The sequence below is a fragment of the Phoenix dactylifera genome, chromosome 12, assembly GCF_051530095.1.
Source record: "Phoenix dactylifera cultivar Ajwa chromosome 12, Ajwa_hap1_PhDact_Kaust_v1.1, whole genome shotgun sequence".
In the NCBI taxonomy this organism is placed as follows: domain Eukaryota; kingdom Viridiplantae; phylum Streptophyta; class Magnoliopsida; order Arecales; family Arecaceae; genus Phoenix; species Phoenix dactylifera.
The window spans coordinates 6,069,499-6,079,200 of record NC_143201.1 but is presented as its reverse complement, the minus strand read 5'-3'; positions in this window follow the sequence as shown (position 1 = coordinate 6,079,200).

The window sequence follows — 9,702 nt, the reverse complement described above, 5'->3', positions numbered from 1 at the left end:
AAAGAGTAATAACCATAAGGTCGGTACTAAAATACTTTTTTTTTCCTGCTGCTCATATCACTTTTTTTTTCCTTCCTCTCGAAAACCTTAAAGCAGGGGGTTTCACAACCCAAGTATGGTATCAGAGCTGACTGGCCACACCCGGCCTGAGACAAGGCTCTCGCCTATTCCATTCTTTGGTCTGTAAAATCCCTACTCTTCTTTTTTTTCTTAGCCTGCTACAAATCAGTTGCGAGTTTGGTTATGAATTAATTATACACTCCTCGGGGGTGGATTTTTCGGCTGCAGGGGCGAGCGGCACAATACGCTGTTTTGCCGCTGACGCGAGAGTTTGGACTTCGGCGGACCCAGGAGGATTAGAGAATTCGTGTTGCATTGAGGAGACGTGGGAGGGTTTTTTTTTTTCAAAAATAGAAAGGGAGGGGGAGGAAAGAATCCACCCGCGTAGCAGTTTCCACTGAGCCCTCTTCCACCATGGAATGTTCGATGCGGGTCGCAAATTTACACGTGCCCTCCCCGACCCATGGGTTACCCCAAGTATGAGTACGTCACCCTAGAGCCATCTCAATACCGGTGGACCAGATGGCAACTCCACTGGCAGACCAGGCAGGGGTATCCGGTCCCCATATTTAATTGACGCCCGTGTATTTTGAATCTGGGCTACTCCAGTAGAATTTTAGCTCTGTTCCAACCGTGCTACCACCTTGATGGCAGGAGAGAGGATGGGTGGGTGGTTTGTTGGTTTCAATTTGAGATGATGTATGCATGGGAGCGCATGACAAAATTCTAAATTGCATGTTAGACCTATAGCATAGACAATGTGCAATATGTAATTGTTTTGGGAATATGGTGATCAGAGATCATCCTTTTATATTAAAAATAAAAATAATATTTTAATTCTCTATGGAGTTTAAAAACGGAAAGTTGGTGTCCATGAAGTTCATCCAAAAATAGAAAACAAATGCAAGAGAAGAAATTCAAAGGAAAAAAATATACTTTATTGAATAATTTTGTCACTTTCAAGCTAAAATCACAATGAATAAGCTATTTTAAATCATGCATTTATCAGTGTTATCGTAGTATACAAATTTCAGAAGTAAACTAAATTGAATCTCCACCAAAAAAAAATTCCAAATGGATGTGAAAACAGCTTTTCTAAATGAAACTTTTATTGAGAAGATTTACATGGATGCAACCTATAGGTTTCATTACAGTTAGGAATGAACATAAAATATGTAGGCTAGAGATATCAATCTATAGTTTGAAGCAAGCATCCAGGCAATGGAATATTGGATTTCATGAAATAATTGAAGAGTATGGTTTTATATAAAATCTAAAAAATTATTGTATTTATGTCAGGACAGTGGGAGCCAAGATTATTTGTCTTACTTCATATGTTGATGATATTCTTCCAACAGGTAATGATGTGTTCCTTGTGATGAAGATCAAAGGTTGGCTATTTCTCACATTCAAGATGAAAAATCTTGGTGAAGCTTCTTATATCCTCGGCATTAAATTTGTCGGGGACAGAGCATAGGGAAAACTCAATTTATCTCCAGACAAGCATATTGGTTCACTCTTACACCGATTTAAGATGAATTATTTTTCTAGGTAAAATTTCTAATGATGGAACAAACACTTTGAGCAAGAAAGATTATCCTAGTTCACTTGAGAATAAACTTGAAAAATCATAGTTTCCATCTGCTTCCATGAGAAGTTTTATGTATGCCTCAATATGTACAAAGCCAAATCTTGCATATGTTGTGGGGGTTCTCAGCAGATTCTAATCAAATCTTGAAAAAAATTACTGGGAGAGAGTCAAATGGGTGCTGCATTATTTGAAGTAGACCAAGTCATATACCTTAACATATCAGATTGATGAGTTGCAGTTGGTTGGCTACTTTGACTCTGACTTTCAAGATTGTCTAGATACCAGAAAATCTATCACTAGGTTTGTTTTCATGTTCGGTGGTAATGCAAATTTTTGAAAATGTAAAAAATAGGAATGTGTAACACAATTCACAGTGGAGGCTGAATATGTGGCTATTAATTTAGCAATAAAGGAGGCTGTGTATCTCAGAAATTTTTGAAAAATCTTCTAGTGGTTTCATGTGTGGAGCAATCTATAGTGATTCTTTGTGATAGTGCTTCTACCATTGTAATTACTAAGCATCCTAAGTGTCACTCCAAAGCAAAACACATTGAAGAAAAATACAACTATATTAGAGATATGATACAAAAACAAGTTTTTGTTCCAAAAATGTCATCTAAGGATAACTTGGCAGATCCATTCGTTAAATGTCTTGTTTCTATATTTCATTATTATGCACAAAATATGGGCATAATCTTTTATTGATGTATTATGAGATTGAAGTTTAATTAATTTTATGAATATCAATAATAAGTTCATGGAATGCATGTTTGGTGATATGTGTTATTATTATTTATTGTTGTATGACAATAGTCATTGAATAAATATTTGTGAGCACTCACAGGTATGCCTTGAGGTGTGACTTCCCTATTAGGTATGCATTTGCAGGTATATATGGAGGATCTAATAGGGGGCGAAGGTTGGATTCCAGTTGTTCAGGCCTATGGAATATTTGGGGCACATTTCCTTAGTGGCCAATACTCAAGCTGAAACGGAGCTATACCCGAGTTCCTAGGTTCTGAGTATGATATGAATAGTGAACCATTTGGTTTTGACTTGGACGTAGTGATTCAACTCCCAGTCTCTAATCTAAAAGCATATATTTTGTATAGGCCAGGGTTAACTACATGAGTATATACTGAAGGGTTTGAGATAATGCCTATTATCATGGCCTTTGTTTTGAATAATATAGGCATATATCTTTATTTGAAACCAAGTACTTGGATTTATAGTTTCAAGATAAATTTTAAAATAGTTTATTTTTTGATTTAGTATTTACTTTTTTGGAAAATGAAAAGGCCATGTTTTTATTGTTTGGAAAATGAAACGACTATATCTTTGTTGTTTTGAAAAATAAAAGGGATATGTTTTTGCATGTGGGGTTTGGATTTGGTATATAAGTTGGTCTAAATAGATTATAGGGAACTATGGCTAGTTCGTGTCCCCATGTAGGAGGTGGAAAGACTATGTCTCTTGAGATTTTATGTCTTGAGATTCAAGAACCTCAATTTATCATCCTTGAATAGAGTTTTAATATGGTTCTTGAGTTTCATAAAAAGAGGGTCACTTGGCATGACAGTTTAGGTATGTTAATACTTCTATTAGTTCTACAAATGAGGCGTGTAAGAAAACTTAGCCTAGCTAAAGGCAGCAAGCAAATCACCAGTAGATATTATGTTCTACTATTCGGAGAGGTTTTGAAGATCAAAGGATTTTTGGCATTATGTCAGGTATGTAAATTATGAATTTTGTTATGGAATTTATGGATAGATAAATAAAAAATTTATCTAACATATTTGTAAATAGCTAATAGGTCTATGGTTAGCATGAACTACAGTGAGCATTTAAATCCTTGAATGCAAATAAGGGGAAAAAAACAATTAAAAAATGTTTGAGATTACTTTGTTCTCTTGTACAAGAAAGGGATACAGATGAGATGTCCAAAATTATATTATAGCAAGATGGTTGGCTGACATGGATGCATGGCATAATCATGGAACTTTGTCAAGATTTGAGAGACTAAAAAAATCTCATGGGAAGATATTCAACAATAAATATACAAAAAAAATATAACACTAGTTCTACAGTATTTATATAAATAATAGAAAATATAAAAGCATAAGATCAGCATAGTACAGATGTGCACATTGAGATAGAGGTTAAAATTTTTTGGATGTTGATAGAACAACTACATGCTATAGAAAGAAAAGCAATTGAGATTAGTTAAACAGACAAAGGTTGATAAACATCATTTAAGTACTCATATTTGTTAGAGTCCATTCCTACCATTCAACATGGTGATAACCTCTCACTTATTTGCCTCATGTACTGTTTTTTTAATTCTTTCTTGACATGATAATTTAGTTATACTATTCCTCCATTTGTACTAGTCACAGTGTAACTGTAATACTTAGTCTTGTGGTAACTATATAGGTCTAGCTTTATTAATCCCTCATCATCAATCATTCCTATTAAAGGATACCTTCAATCTCATTACATGATTTTCCATCCTCTCTCGTAACAACTGTTTGTTTGATAATTGGTCTTCCTCTCTTTGCGAGCTTCTTCAAATTTTCATTGCACATGCCCTTTCAATTTTTAGATGGTTTCCATGCCTTTGATCACAATTTTTGCAATTAAAACGGCTACTCTAATTGCTCATTCCTATCCTTATAATTTATGGTTTTGCACATATGTGTGTCACCACTTGCTATCTCTACATTGTCCAATACCATAGTTACAATAATGAAGCTCAAAATATAACAGATCCTAATTCAAACATCTACATAGTATTACCATAGTCACAGTAATGAAGCTCAAAATATAAAATAGATCCTAATTCAAACTCCTATTTAGTATTCTAAAGACATTGTATATAGTTTTATAGATTTTGCTAAAATGATTAAGCTTTACCATATACATCATGTTGTATCAAGCCATTCTTTTTATGTGCCCAATCATGTACTAAGGCTCATGGCAACTAAAATGGATTCACATCAACTAATGCTAGATTAGTACAAATTGGATGGACTAATATGAGTGCATGAAGATTGGCACCGTACTGCCTTGTATCCTTAGACTGATACAAGGGTATGTATCTTTATATTATGCCAATATCTTGATTGTCGTTGATTAGTGCATTCAATCATAAACCTATGTCTATCAATAATATGATTATTTAATCATATTAAAGATGTTGGATTTATTCTAGCCAAACATTTCATGCAGAAGTCCAAATCATGTCTACTATCATTCTAAAACAACTTAAGATATGAAAAGGCTAGTTTTAGCATGGTTGCATATTTTTCGGCTTAATAAATGACATGCGGTAAAAAATAGCCAATATAAGCTCGATAAGTGAGCTTTAAACCATGGCAATGAATAACTTTAAAACATCATAGAGCAGCAGTTACATAATTGTAGAAATATCACAAGCCTTTGATCAATTTGGCTGCTTGTGGCAACATTCGATAGACTATATGTATATGTAGGTTATGCAAGTAAATTGGCAATGACTTGCTTGTAACAAAATTAGAAGGACCATTATCACCTACTAGAATAATAAGAAGTGAAAGGATATCTAGCCCATTTATCAATATATATATGGTTGAGTGCCAAAGAGAAGCACGAATAAAATGGAAGAAGCAAAAAAAAAATCTATAGTAAATGTTTGAATACATGTTTAGGGTTAATTCTAAAAATAAATTGCCATGTTGTGCAATAAAGTCTTAAAATTACTGATATAACAAGAATTGCTGACATTCCTGGCCAAATTTAAGACCATAAAAATTCAGAAGAGAAAGAAGAAAAGAAAACAAAGTCTTCAAATAACAAGAAGAGAAGAGCTTGCCACCTCATTGACAATAGCGTCAACTTCAATCTAGAAATAAGCATCGAGAAGGGATTTGGGGAAGAGGAGGAGAGGAAACAACAATGAGGAGACCATCAATTTGTAACCATGTTTGCAATCTCGTATTCTTCACAGTTGGAGTCACCAAGGCAAGAATCCTAATCAGCACATCAGTTAGTCAATTGGATCTACATTAAAAATATATTTATCATAGTTATTATAGTGATAGAGAGATTTTTATCAAATGGATTTGTATTAACAACTTAGGAGAATCTTGTAAAGTTGAGCCCAAAGTGCAAAGCTAATAAGTTTCCAATGGAGCACTACATTCAACCAAGGTGTTGCCCAGCTATGTTGCCTAAGAGAGGGGGAGAATTGAACTTTTCAAAAACTTTAAACAAAATGCAGTGGAATAAAATTTAATGTGCATGTGTGATTTGCAATTGATAATGAGCTGTAAGTAAATATGCAGAAGTTTATAGTACACATATCAAATACTACAAACACATCGAATTTATAGGAATTTGGTGCCAACCATGCACCTAAGTCTACTCCTTAAGATACTCTTCTTGAAAATTTTTACTACAATTCTTTAAAAATTACAGTCCGATTGTTTTGACCGAGCTCATAAACAACTCAGTTGATTTTTACTAGAAATCAACCAAAACTACTCTCGAGCCTTTTTCTAGGCTCAATGTAATCTAATTCAAAGTTTGGATAGACCTTTTTCCAAGTTTTAATTTCTGAAACTTGTCACAACAGAGTACCAAAAAAATGTGATAAAAATAAATTATAACTCCTTAAAGACAAATACACAAAGAATAAATGGAGCTTTGAATCAGTTGGTTGGCCTTGAATAAACTTAAATGCTCTTCATCAACTCTCTTAATAGTGGAAGATATAATCATTCAGTACTTAATGAATGCAGTTGAATATTGTCTTTATTTTTGTGAACTCCTTTTCTTCTTCTCTTCTTCAAAAAGGCTGATTTTTCTCTTAATGTCTCCATACATTTATACCATCAAAGAGTGGTTGGAAGATACTTCTAGCTGCCAGACAGACTAAGGAGCCATTGTGAGACAAAAATGATCGTTTTGATTTATAAAAAAGCTAGTCGCTACTGTTGTCAGGTACTGACGGGTCGACTCGATTTCTTTAAGAGTCGACTCGACTTCTTTAGGGGTCGACTCGTGATGTTCAAGGATTGACTCAAAATAGCTTTTGTTTATGTTGCGCTTTGTCTTTCGTTTGTGACTATTATGGAGTCAATTCTTTTGGTTTAGGAGTCAGCTCGTCCATCGATAGAGGTTGACTCGTTATCTTCATAGGTCAACTCGCTAACAAGCCAAATTTTGCTGTTCTCTATTTTTTGTTTGTGGTCATTCAAGGATTGACTTGTTTGCTTCTAGGGTCGACTCTTATTCAACTAGAGTCGGCTTGTAATCTTCATGAGTCGATTTGCCAATAAGCTGAATCTTACTACTCTCTATCTTTTGTTTATGGCCATTTAGGGTCGACTCTTGTTCAACTAGAGTTGGCTTGTGATCTTCATGAGTCGACTCGCCAATAAGCTAAATCTTGCTACTCTTTATCTTTTGTTTATGGCCATTTAGGGTCGACTCGTTTGCTTTTGGGTTCAACTCTTATTCAATAGGAGTCGGCTCGTGATCTTTATGGGTCGACTTACTGAAAGTGCAGATTTTTATTGCTCTCTATCTTCTTGTTGAGACTATTCTAGAATCGATTCGTTTAATACGGAGGTCGACACGTGAAAGCATATCAGTCTATATTAGTATGCCAGGGTCGACTTGTTATATTCCAAAGGTCGATTTTTGAGATAGCCCAAGTTGAAATTTGTTATATTTGCTTATAAGCATTCAAGATGTTCTTAGAGTCAATTCTTCTCATAAAGAGCTTTAAAAAGTTAAAGTTCCATTTTCCACATTGCAAGTTATAGAAAGATATCTCTTGGTATCCTGCAAGCATTCTAATACACTCCAAGCAACTGATTAGTGAACTTTTTACTCAAATATTTTGTATCATCAAAATCAAACCTTTTGGGTCAACATAAGGGAAGCAAATAAAAGTCAGTTTTGAGCTGAAAGTTCTGCATAACTTTTGAGTTGTCTTCTTTATTAAGACTAGATCAATTAAATGATAAGCGCTCCAAAAATCAATAAGAATCATGACTGGTTGTCTCTTAACTAATCTTTTCACTAGAAATGTTCTAGAGGATGGCCCTCCAATAATGGCGTGCATAGAAATATTTGGTGATGGCTCTTCTTGAGAATTTATATTCCTTTGATTCAAAGTTGTCCAATATTTAAAAGTAAACATTGCTAATGCAGTTAGGAAATGTGTTGCCCTATGGTTGTATGATCCTGGATCTTCTTACTTTAACTTTTACTATAACAGGCCTCATTGAGATGTTTACCCCCAAAAAAGGCCTTAATAAGATGAAGAAAGTGTCCAAAGCCATCAAGATTTGAGAAGATATGATAGAGGCATTTAAAACTTGCCAAAAAATCCAAGTTAAATCCAATACCTCCACCATCACAAGATCCCTAGGCTATCTCCGCATCCATCCAAGATCACTCAAAATGATGATACGAGGTGTCACTTGAATTATAAGTGCGCACCGGGCTTAACTTTTGCAAGCTAAGTCAATGTAGCTCAAGTTGCAATTTAGTGAACATTACTCCTAAAATGGCATTACCATGGTGCATGTAGAATTGATTTAAATTTAAATCACTTCTAGTGTATCCATATCAAAATAGCTTTCTAGTGCATCCTAAATTGTCCCAATCATAGCCTAGATAAGAAAGTTATGGTCATTAAAGACCTATTATATTGACTATCGATAAGTTGGTGACAAAGTTCGAGATGATTAAGAAAATACCCTCGTACGGCCATAATAAATTAAGGACAATTTTTTTAAAGATTTTTTGGTCATTTTTTCTTACTTTATTGTTTTGGGAAAAGGAAGAGGAAAAAACTAGCTGCATAAATGGACCTTGATGCAAGCTTCATTCTTGGACCATGATTTTCTTTCTTTGCTAATGATTTTTTCCTTCTTGCCCAATGAATTAGCAAGCAAAAAGCTCCTGCACCTCTTTCATGGAAAGGCAAGCACTGGTTCATCGACATGGTTTACAAGTTTGGATCTAGCTGATCTAGGCTCAAGATTATAGGCAGGCATAGGTTCAGATAAAATATTTTGTTTAGGTTAAAATCTAGTGAGGCTTCATTTGGAACTGGGATAAAAGAAAGTTTATCTTGCTTTATTTGGCATATCTTGCCAAGTACCAGATTTTGGAGTCATGATAAGTTATACATGATAAATCAGTACATGCCCTATCATCTCTTATGTACCAGGCTTAACTTAAACCTAAGGTACCATGGTATAAACTTCAACCAAAACCCAAGTTCTACTTGATTCAAACCCCTCCATTATTCTTGCCAGCTTACTTGTCAAGCCTGACCTGCAAGCTTGAACTGATTAAACCATACATTATCAAAATCTCATCCCTTCTCTAAACATAATTAAAAGAAATATTTCTATAAGGAATAACATACCTCATCCATTACATCCCAATCCATCATTTTTTAAGAATTGAGATTCTAATATCACTAAAATATAGCCACATCAAAATCTCATCCTTTCTCTAGCCATAATTAAAAAAAGCGCAATATACAAGAAAAATGGTATCTAATCCATTACATCATAATCGACCATTTGCCAGGGGTATTGAGATTGTATATCAATTAATAATATTAAATAAATATGGTATAATTTTTTTATCCATAAAAAATTTATATTAGTTGCAGTAAAATCTCATCTCCAGAAGTTTTAACTAAAGAAATTTCACGGAGATGGATCACTTGAATCCCACTCTCATACATGTACGGCATCAATTTTTTTTTATTCGTTTAGTTCGTGCAGAAAAGTATCGTTAATAAAAAATAAAAAAAATCCCATATTTGGTTGGATTTTTTTTAAAAAATAAAAAATAATTTTTTAATAAAAATAAAATTTTCTTAATGTATAGAAAAAAATTTATATAAAACATGAAAAAGTTTAATTTCTATTAGCTTTTAAATAGAATGTAATAAGATTTTTTCTTTTATTAAAAATATAATAAATATTTTATATAATTTTTTATGCATGATAAAGTTCTTAAGTATTATATAGGTAAGTATT